An 11,979-nucleotide genomic window follows, 5' to 3' on the forward strand; every position below is an offset into this window, starting at 1 on the left:
TTTTTATATACTATGGAATTTTTTTTAAATTTTATAATACCATTATTTTTATGAGTTTTTATTTTATTTGAGTATTTATTGTCTAAATTCTAAATGTCTATACATATTCTATTATTAATTAAGTGTTCTTTTTAATATATATACCAAAAGTTTTTAGGATGGTATCTATATTTATATTTTTTTTCTCTTCTAATATTTTTACTGATCTTTTTAAGATTTGCATCTTTAAAATTAAATAAATTCTGTTCATTATTATAAGGTGTTAATTACTGTTAATTACCTTTGAATTAGGAATGTATTCACCTTTTTAACAGGATTTTAATGTTATTATGGATTTGTTTGTATTATTTCTGACTTAAGCAGCAAGTTTCTAGTTTTTACAACTTCTATATGTGCGGACTTCTTTATTATGACGTTTATTTATTTATTATGACACGTCCTAATACAAATTTGAACCGGAAATAATAATAGACGTTGGGACGTGATGACGCAGGAGGCGTCCCGGCGCCAAACCCGGAAGTGAAGAGCCGCGAATGTGGTGAAAAGGGCGCGAAGAATGGATTTAAAAGACAGCATGCCAGGATCACAAGCATCACCTCCGATGAAGGCATATTGCCGAAACGTGTCAGGTGCTATTGGACTTTCTATTTAAGGGACTTTCTTTTATATTTTGTATTATTTTAATTTATTTCCTGTGATTGGATTAATAAAAATTGTTGTAACCCCCTGAACCTGCGTTCTCTGGTGGTACACTGGATACAATTTTGGAAAGGACCCAGCTGAAGTCCAAATGGTGATTTATTCAAGGCATGCAGTTTGAGCCAGCTTTCTAAGTGGCTCCATTTATGTGAGTGAGACCAGTATAGAGTTTTAAGTTTTAATATCAACGTTATTACCCTATGTTTTTTCTATTTGTGTTTATTTTCAGACTCTGACTTTGTCTGGGTAGTATATTTTTTATTTATTTGAGTGCTCTCACCATTTTCTTTTTTTTTTTTTTAATTCTTTATTTTTGTTGCGCAGAGAGTTTACAGAAGATGCTTGCATCGCCACAACAGCGGGGCAAACAATGCTTTTTCATACATTTTATAACAGGAACATGGCGTTGAAAAAACTTGCACAATTATATTATTTTTTAACTCATGCTATACAGATATGTGGTGTGTCATAGCCTTTTAAAACTACTAAACATAGCAAAACGATTAAGCTTAGTAAATTAGTGTATTATGCTTTATGCTATTATGATTAAATGCTTAAGGGTACCACTGGGTGAATTACTTGGTCAGTTGTTAGACACTAGAGAACTCTAATTAATCCTGTGTACGAGAGCAGGTATCGTAGCGTCTAATGGTGGTTATCAGCCCACACCGCTTGGAGGCTCAGGGGGGGAGTCTCTTGTTGCTGTATTCCCGGTGCAGTGTTGTTTCGTCTCTGGGCTCCATGCGAGTTCTTGCTGAGGTGCCCTTTGGGGTCTTGTTGTGTAGCAGCTGAGGCGTTGCAGAACTGCCGCCGGTGGGGCGTAGCATGGAGCTCCTCTCCAGCCCTTTGCGGTTGTCTCTTGGGGCCCAGGTGATCATGCCTGACGGCTAGCTCCTGGTGGTTCCGGGAGGCTCCGTGTGCCACATGGGCCTGGGTTTTGCCCTTCTCGGTGGTCCTGGGTAGGTCCTTTTTTGGAAGGGGGTCTCTGTGGGGGGACTCTATGAGCCGACTTACCCCCTGGAGTCGACCGCCTGGGTCGTGTTCTCCTCCGGCGCCTGGGTGTGAAGCTGTTCCGCCTCTGTGGGGTCGGCATGGACCGCTGGATTGCCAGGGATGAATGGTGGTGTGAGTTTGCTCTCTGTTGCCTCTCCTCAATTTTTCGCCAAAATTCCTCTAAGATCTTGTCTAGCTTTGCTAGTGTTGACTCTGTGGTGCCTCGTGGTTTGGTGTGAGGCCTGGCGTCCGCCATCTTGTATTGCTTGAGGTGGTCAGAGCTAAGTTGCAGTTGCAGCTTGTGCGAGGCCACAGTTACACCCGTGGATGAAATGATGCCGGGATAACCCCCACCGGCAGGGGGGGGGAACAGGTTTCTGTGCTGCCTCATCTTGTGTTCAGCAGGGGATCAGGCGGGGAGAGCGGCCGCCTCTCTCACGCCGTCGCCTCCAGGTAGGCCGCAGTAGTGTTGTGGGCTTAATCTGCTTGGGTTGTGTCAGGGAAGCCTTAGATTTAAGCGGAGCTGTTTGCAGGCTGTGTCCCGTCCTCAGATTACACTTGTTTTGCTTGTAAGTGTCGGTATTAGTGCGATTTCGTAGATTCTCGATCGGAGCTCACTCTGCCTGCGACCATTCCGTTTGGCAGTCAGGCCCCGCCCCCACCATTTTCTTTTTAACTTGACAATAGAATGACTACTGGCAAAGGGTATATCCAAAAAACATTCAGCTGCCCCTGAATCCAATAATGCAATTTAGTTATATGTAGTTAATTCTTCTCCCAAATTAAGGGGATGGGAATAAGAACTTCTGGAGGACATAGTAAAAACAGCCAAGGCCTGTCCTCCAAAGGGACAAAATGCGCCCGACCACTCTAACCTGGCCGCCTCATTGCATACATATATCGCGAATATCGCTATATTTACATGCAGTCCCGGGCCCCTGTTTTACACTATAAAAAAGGGGCCCGAGAGTCTGCAGCATTACCTCCCCTCTTCTCGCGAGCCGCAAGAGCGTGACCGGTTGCTATGGCAACGACCTGGCATGCACTGTGTGACCTGCGGAGCGTTGCCATAGCAACTCAAGGCCGTGCTCTTGCGGCTCGCAAGAAGAGAGGAAGTAATGCTGCTGGAGATGTTAACAGACTTCTGGGACAACACAACGAGGTGTGCCATGGGACCGCCAGGGAATCCAGTGCCCCCCTCCCTGACCACAGATAAGAGATATGGGAGGGATGAATAAACTTAATTAAACCAAAAAAAAACAAAAAACTGCTCTCACACACTCTGCATCCACTACACACACACTACATCCACTACACAAATACTGCATCCACTACACAAGTACACACATCTACTACAAAACACTGCATCCACTAAACACATTGCATACAATACACAAACACAGACATTGCATTCAATACACACAGACATTAAATCCACTACACACGCTGAGTGTTTTGCTGGTCGTTGTTTTGGTGCGGGGGGCAGCATTTCATTCTTGGACCCAGGCAGCACAATGTCTTGGCCCAGCCCTGTACATACCCAATTCCTCTCTCTTCTACATTGTCTCTTTGCTTCGGTTAACCTAGTTACCCCCAATTGCTAAGGCCATAGAATCTGGAGAGTTGAAGGATGAAGCTAGTCTGAAGGAAGCTCTTCTCCACAATATTCCCAAACGTTTACCTCAAAATAAAAAAAAGGTCTTTGAAATAGCTTTGTTGCTGCATATAATTTAGAGTGATATTCTGAGACTCCGAACAGCTGAAGGAAGCAGCACAACATACATACATCTGTGTTCTTTAAAAGTTATCTGACCTTTATTTATTAATTTACATTCATACTAAGAGTCTTAAATGTACATTCCAGGCATGTCTAAATATAATAGCCCTATCACCCATGTCGGGATGCTATTCTATGCATTCAATATGCTTGCTTGTGTTTTGTCAGCATAAATTGTCTGTAATTCAAAGTGAATATCATATACAGTCCCAGAACTCCAAGCATAGATGACATTGTGAATCTTTCTGATTCTTCTGGCCTGCAATTTAAAATTCACTTTGAATTTATTTTGAATTTCCCATCATTCATTGAATAAAGTTGTCTTAAAGGTATATCATATTCATGCAGAAAAATAAACACACCTTTGTTTGATTACGAATGGTTGATTGTTTTGTCAGGCACAGAGGAATTGAATGCAGTATTTTTTTAAAAAGAATTGTGTGTTTTGTTCATGGTAAATGAAATGTGCTGCTTTTTACCGCTCACTGAAATTTCTTCAGGTGTCAACTAATGTGTTTACAACAGTCAAAACTGGGTCGAAAGTTGCTCACTACATTTTTTATTTTTTTTATTTAGAAACAGCAAGACTTTTATCTTTACTATATATGCACAAAATCAAGCATTTGTGTCCATCCTTAGTTGGGTTTCTTGTACATCTTCATTACTCTAACACTTTGGTAGTTTTCTCAATAAACTTAAATTTTATTTATTATTATAAAGTAATTAACTACTTAAGCTGACCCCACTTCACCCCTATAACATCTAAATGAAGTTGCAATGGGGGTGCAGTCCCTGGGTGCTTTCTTACCTTTCAAGGTTAAACCGTTTTCTAACAGTTCAACCCCGAAGTTGTGTCCCACGAACGTTCATCCTCTCTTGCCTCCTGTCTCCTACTTGTAAATCACAGCACTAAGGGAAAAAATGGTTTGGGCGCCTGCGATAGCCTGCCTGGATACTTTTTCCAATTCTGCTAATCTTGACCCATCTGAATTTTTTTATTTTTTTTTTGAATTCACATTAAATTTCCAGAAATTCCTACTTTAGTGACTAGCCACGCATTTGACAATATAGACTTAACTTGCACATACTGTTATTTAGGGGAAAAAAGGCACAGCTCAGAGAACACGCATCACTTGGAAGGAATGACGCTGTGCAGTCGATGGCCGAGTAGATGAACCATTCGTGGACACTCGTCTTCAGCTGACTGAGCTTCTGTGGAGCAGGTAAGGTGTTACAGTGACATCTACAGGCATAGCTTCATACTACAGCTAAGCAATCATTTTGTTCCCCCCAGTCTGACTGCCCTAGTACTGCAAGAAGGACATTTTCCTCTTCTCTGCTCTGTGATACCCAAAGCCCAACTCATATTTAGAATGATCACAGAAATGGGGGGAAGACGGCGAGGGTCAATCCTATGAGGGTTAGGCACGAAACAGTGACCTGCAGGAAATTGAAATACAAACTGCAAAACTTAGGATAAAATAGTAAAGTTTTTTGTTTTTTTAAATCCTCTAATTACTTGGCTGGGAAATCAAAGTGAGTTTCTGTGAGTTTTTCAATCAAAGTAAAAATGTAAAAAAGGATAAAAATAATAGGGAAATTATAAAAGTGTAATTGATAGGGAATTCAATGTCACTTCAAAGTGACAGCTGCTTTGGAGAATTCCTAACTTATAGGCTCAGCTTGTCAATTTTAGCCTTAACCTTAGATTTTTCTAATATTCATTTACATTCTTACTCAAGAGCCTTAAATATACATTCCAGGCATGTCTAAATATAATAGTCCTACCACCCATGTTGGGAAACTATTCTATGCATTTACTACTGGGAATTGTTATAGACAACAAACTATGCAACAATGCACAATGTCAATCAGCAGTGGCTAAGGCCAGTAAGGTATTGCCATGCATGATAAAAGCCATTAATTCCCCGGATGAGAATATCATTTTGCCTCTTTTTAAATTACTGCTAAGACCACATCTTGAATATGCTGTGCAATTTTGGGCACCTGTTCAAAAGAAGGATATCATGACTCTAGAAAAAGTGCCTAGGAGCGCTAAAAATTAATAAAGGGAATGAAACATTTTTTTTTTTTTAAATCTTTCTTTTATTAAGGCATATATGAGGGATACAAAATAAAGAGAGGGAAATGCATAGGTAGTACATAAATAACATTGAAAACATAGTTGGGTACATTTCCAGGAATGTAATGCCTTGATTTTATATTTTGCGAGTCGCTTAGTGGAAACGAGCTTTAAGCAAGCTAGGGTAGGATGCAATACCGTGAGTAAGAGCTTTCCATTAGAGATTATAATGTGGGGCATCTTTAGGTAAGTAATTTAAGTTAAGGCTGAACCGTGCAGGCCAAGATAGCAGCGATGCAGACTATATCAGCGGTGTTATACTGTTTGGTAACGCTAACAGATGTCAGGCCGGTCAATACAGTGTACAGTGTATAATTTATAATTTAGTGTCTCGAGTAGCTAGGTCATGGTATGTCGTTCAACGTCAGCCTATGTCAGCCAGACTGGGGTCGAGTGCATAAATAATTATCAACGGCAGATTAACAGGTTGGTTCGCCTTCAAGGTGGCAGCTCGAGTAGCCTATAGTTATGTTAACATATGATGATATTTAACAGTGGGATGCATGTGGGCTATGGGCCTAACCAATAACAATAGACAATAGACAACATTAAAATACAGCTGTTCAGTACTGGCTAAAGGGTGTTCATGAATGACTGGACACATTGAGGAGACATATATTAAGTAGTTTAGGCAGAAAACAGTGTGCACGTCAAATACTTAGATGAAAAATGTCCCGCCTGTTACTGTATGTTGCCCAGAGGAGTTTGCTTGCCGTGCTCTGGTGTGTACAGGTTCCACCTGCTGAAACCTGAGTTTAGTGTGGCCAGGCAGTCCGGCAGTCCGAAGCAGTCCACAGACATGTGCCTGTCGGCGGTATCCGGGGTTTGCGGCCCATGACACGGGTAAGCGAGTGGGAAGTCCGGCTGGTGGCGGCCAGTGTGTCCGGTGATACTCTTAGTGCTCTTCTGCAACTCCCCCCGGGTATGCTGTTGTGTCTCAGTTGCTTGGTCTGAAGATTTCCCGGCATTGTGGCAGTACCACTGCCATGGGTCACCGGCCTTCGGCCTGAGGCCTTAGCAGGCGCTCGTGCCCTGTCGCCATTGATCCCATCAGCAGGATCGTGGGCCCCGGGGTCCGCCGGATCGCGGTCTTTTCCCAGGGAGTATGGCAGGCTGTAGAGGAGTTCCTCTCGGTGAGCGCCCAGCCCAGAAGAAGGGCGTGCGGTCCCACGGGTAGCTCCGTCCACGGGAGTAGAGCGATGTGCAGGGTCTTGGTTTCGGTATGTCACCAGACTCAGGGGCCGCTGTATGTTGTGGGTCACCATATGTCGGCAGCCTTGTGCTCCATGCCAGGACCTGTCTGCTGTCTGCCCCGGGGTCTGCGGTTCTGTCTCCGCACACGTGGCCGCCGCCATCTTGACCGCGGGTCTCAGGCCTGCTTGGTGGTCGAGTGATGTCTCTGAGTGTGGTCGTGGGACATGGACCGGGATCACCCCCCCGGTCCGGTGGGGGGGGAACAGGACCGGGCCAGCTGATGTACCACTGGCATGTTCGGCTCCTTCGGGCGGGATAGCGAAGTGGCGGCCGTCCGCCTCGCTCACCGCCAGGTCGGGTCCCGCTGGGTACTGCAGGGATCCCACCTCCGGGGGACTGGAACTTCAAGAGCGAGCCTCTCCCCGGCTCCGGTAGCCCGCATACGTTGCGGGTCAGGGTTGTTGGTCGCTGGGTGCTTTATAAATTGCAGATTATAGCGTATATGGGGCTTATTGTGCAGGAGCTGTTCTTCCCGGTGACCGCTCGGCTTGGCGGCCCGGCCCCGCCCCGCCCCCCCGGAATGAAACATTTTAGCTATGAAGAAAGGTTAACAAATTTAAACCTATTTAGTTTAGAAAAAAACGTCGCCTGAGAGGGGATATGATACATTATACAAATATATTCGGGGCCAATACAAACCATTGTGTGGAAATCTATTCACAAACCGGACTTTACAGAGGACACGAGGCCATGCGTTTAGACTGGAAGAAAGAAGATTTCGTCTAAGGCAAAGGAAAGGTTTTTTTACTGTAAGAACAATAAGGATGTGGAATTCTCTGCCTCAAGAAGTGGTTTTATCAGAGTCCATACATATGTTTAAACAGCAACTAGATGCATACTTGCAAAAACAGAATATTCATGGATATAATCTTTCAATGTAGGGTAATCGCTTCTTGATCCAAAGATTAATCTGACTGCCCTTCTGGGATTTTTTTCCTAGTTTGTTGCAAAATTTTAAGTTCTTCAGACTGGGTTTTCTTTGCCTTCTTTTGGATCAACAGCAAAAACCAAATGTGAGGAAGGCTGAACTTGATAGACACATGTCTCTTTTCAGCCTGTTTGCTTGTCTTGTCTGCAGTAATTGTCAGTAATTTAAAGTGAATATCACATGCAATGCCAGAACTCCAAACATAGATAACATTGTGAATTTTTCCAATTCTTCCGGCCTACACATAAAAATTCACTTCGCATTTTCCATCATTCACCGTTCATTGAATGAATCTGTCTTATTTGTATTCATGTTCATGCATAAAAATAAACACACTTTTGTTTTATGATTAGGACTGGTTGATTTGTATTTATTTTTTTGCATGCACAGAGGAAAATAATGTAGTATTTTGTGTTTGTTTTGTTTGTGATACATGAAATGTGCTGCTCTTTACCGCTCGCTGGAATTTCTTCAGATATCAATTAATGTGTCTACAACACTAAATTTTTCTCAGAAACAGCAAGACTTTTATCTTTACTATATATGCACAAAATCAAGCATTTCTGTCCATCCTTAGAGTAATAAAGATGTGCAAGAAATCCCGCTAACACTTTGGGAGATTTCTCAATAAACTTCATTTTTTTTTTTAAAGTAATAAGTACTAAAGAGACTATCTGGCCCTACTCCACCCTTATAACATCTAAATGATGTTGCAATGGGGGTTCAGTTCCTATGTGCTTTCTTATCTTTCAGGGTTAAACCATTTTCGAAGAGTTCAACTTCAAAGTTGCACCCCCCGAACTTTCACCCTCTCTCTCCTATTTGTGATCACAGCACTGAGAAACAAAAAATGGTTATGGCGCCTGCGATAGCCTGATTGGCTACTTTTTCCAATTCTGCTAATCTTGACCCATCTGAATTTTTTAATTTTTTTTTAAATTCACATTAAATTTCCAGAAATTCCCACTTTAGCGACTAGCCACGCATTTGAAAATATAGACTTAACTTGCACATACTGTTATTTAGGGAAAGACAGGCACAGCCCAGAGAACACGCATCACTTGGAAGGAATGACGCTGTGCAGTCTATGGCCGAGTAGTGGACCCATTCGTGGACACTCGTCTTCAGCAGACTGAGCTTCTCTGGAGCAGGGAAGTGACACTGAGGTGTTACAGTGACATCTACAGGCATAGCTTCTTACTACAGCTAAGCAATCATTAGTTTCCCCATGTCTGACTGCCCCAGTACTGCAAGAACAACATTTTCCTCTTCTTTGTGGGGGGAGACGGCGAGCGTCAATCCCATGGGGGTTAGGCACTAAACAGTGACCTGCAGGAAATTAAAATACAAACTGAAAACTTAGAATAAAATAGTAACGTTTTTTAAATTCTCTAATTACTTAGGCTGCAGCTTGTCAATTTAATGTAGAATGGCTGGGAAGTCAAAGTGAGTTTTTAAATCAAAGTAAAAAAAAATCCTCACAAAGTTACTCGCTAAAGTGTAAATTATAGGAAACTTAATGTCACTTCAAAGAGAGCTGCTTTGGAGAATTCCCGAATTCGCTATAGACGCAGCTTGTCAATTTTAGCATTAAACGTAGATTTAACAAAATTAAATAGTATATCGTTCAGTAATGGTGAGCTCTATACACCTGTGATGTATCCCCTACACCTTAAGACATATAGTGTACACACACATATATATATATATATAAAGTGGAGAAAAGAATATACTTCCCTCTCTTCTTAGTACAACCAGCAATGCTGAAACAGAGATAGAGGGGTACACAATAGTGCAGATTATCCTTATTGAAACATACACATATGTGGATCTCTATAAAGCACACTCACAAAAATAGAGCCATATACTGAACCTGGCTCTGGTGTGTATATCCTTAGGATCTTTTCTGGGTGATCCAACCTTAGATTTTCCGACTATTCATTTACATTCTTACTAAAGAGTCTTAAATGTACATTCCAGGCAGGTTTAAACGTACTAGTCCTACAATGCTATTCTATGCATATACTACGATTGCTTGTGTTTTGTCAGCATTATAGGGAAACTATAGTTCCAGGAAAAACAAACTTTTTCCTGGCACAATAGCTTCCCCCACTGTCAACCTCTTCTATCACTTACCGGGGTCCAGCGCCGATATCCCTCGGCACTGGCTCGGCTCCACCCACGCAGAAGTCAGGGGAAACTTAATGCGCATGTGCGGTAAGGCCACGCTCACATTAAGATCTCCCCATAGGAAAGCATTATTCAATGCTTTTCTATGGGGATTCCGGTGACACTATAAGTCCTCATGCATAGTGTGAGGACGTCCAGCACCGTTTAGACGACTAGAAGTCACCTTCAAACCCGAATCCCAGTAGAGAAGGGGAGAAAACCCTAGCAGGTAATTATTGCAGTTTATAAAAACTGCAATAACTACATGTTCAGGGTGATGGGTCACTGCACCCAGACCACTTCAATGAGCTGAAGTGGTCTGGGTGCCTACAGTGTCCCTTTAATTGTGAATAATTTAAAGTGAACATCACATGCAAGGCCAGAACTACAGAACTCCAAATTGTGGATTTTTCCAGTTTGTCTGGAATACAATTAAAAATCACTTTGAATTTCCCCATCAATCACAGTTCATTAAATAAATCTTATTCATGCAGAAAATAACTTCATGATTAGGGATGGTTTAATTTTTTTTTTTTATGCACAGAGGAAAAGACTGTAGTGTGTGTTTTGTTTCTCATACAGGATATGTGCTACTTTTTACTGAGGGGGAAAACACATTTTGTTTGCCTGTGATAGCCTGCTTGGATAACACTTCCAATTTTGCAAATCTTTAATATTAATTTTATTTTAAATCCACTTTAAATATTCAGCAGTTCACACTTTAGCGACTAGCCATGCATTTGAAAATATAGACTTAACTTGCATATACGGTTATTAAGAGAAAAACACAGGCACAGCCCAGAGAACACAAGTCACTTGGAAGGAATGTAGCCGTGCAGTCTATGGCCGAGTAGTTGAACCATTTGTGTACTCTCGTTTTCACCAGACTAAGCTTCTCTGGAGCAGGTAAGTAATATTACGGCATTAGTGACATCTACAGGCATAGCTTCATACTACAGCTAAGCAATCATGGGTACTGCAAGAACGTATAAAGTTATAGGGAATTCAATGTCAATTCAAAGTGACAACTGCATTGGAAATTTCCCAACTTCGCTATAGGCTCACCGTGCCAATTTTAGCATTAACCTTAGATTTTCCTACTCCCAATTTAAAAAAAATTATATAAATAAAAATACGTTTTTTGGAATTTGTGAAAAGACACCTTTCTCACGACATTAAACCATATTGTGTTCTTTGCAGGAGAGACATTTGATGTCTAGTGATGGTGTCCGAGAGTTCTATTTTTTTCCTGCACGAGTACCACCTTAAAAGAAAGCAGAGTATATAGAATGCAGTAAAGTTAGTTACAGATGAATTGGAAGAAATTCACAACCTACAATTTGTGAACATTAAATTCTCAAATTGGCTCAAGTTACCCCAAGGTTTCCACTGGCAGTGTTAAAAACAGATCTGTCATTGTAGGGACTTTGCTGAGGACCCAGACTGGCATTTCTACTGCAGTCCAGCAGTACTGAACACATCCCTCACATTTGTCATTTTAATTTTTTCGATTTCAGTTTACTATAACCGAGTCTAGTTTATATTATTGTTTAGGATTTTCTTGAAATCGCCCCCACCCAAAGACAAGCCCTATTTGTGTCATGCCAATTCAGTTTGAGAGGTTTATATATAGAGTGGATATTAAATGCAACGCTAAACTAATTAGAATCATTAGGAGTGTGCCAAATCCCAATTTCATGGTGCGACATTACAGACTCTATTCATGGGACTTAGACAAACGCACACCCTGCTAAACTGTTGATTGCCCAATTATGTTACCTGTAAGTGTAGTGATTATAAAGCACAGTAGTGTGGCTATGGAGACTGCTCACAAGCCATCCAGTAGAGTTTTGGTGTACTGTATTTCAGCATCAGTACCGATACGACCACTTGTCTAGAGCCAGAATGCAGTTTCTTTGGAAGGAGGAAGGGATGACAAATCTTACATCAATTTGTCTCATACAACACCTCGTCATATGAAGACTACCCACTCTGGCATAGTTGACCGGAGTGTGG

The sequence above is a fragment of the Pelobates fuscus genome, chromosome 9, assembly GCF_036172605.1.
Source record: "Pelobates fuscus isolate aPelFus1 chromosome 9, aPelFus1.pri, whole genome shotgun sequence".
Taxonomy (NCBI): domain Eukaryota; kingdom Metazoa; phylum Chordata; class Amphibia; order Anura; family Pelobatidae; genus Pelobates; species Pelobates fuscus.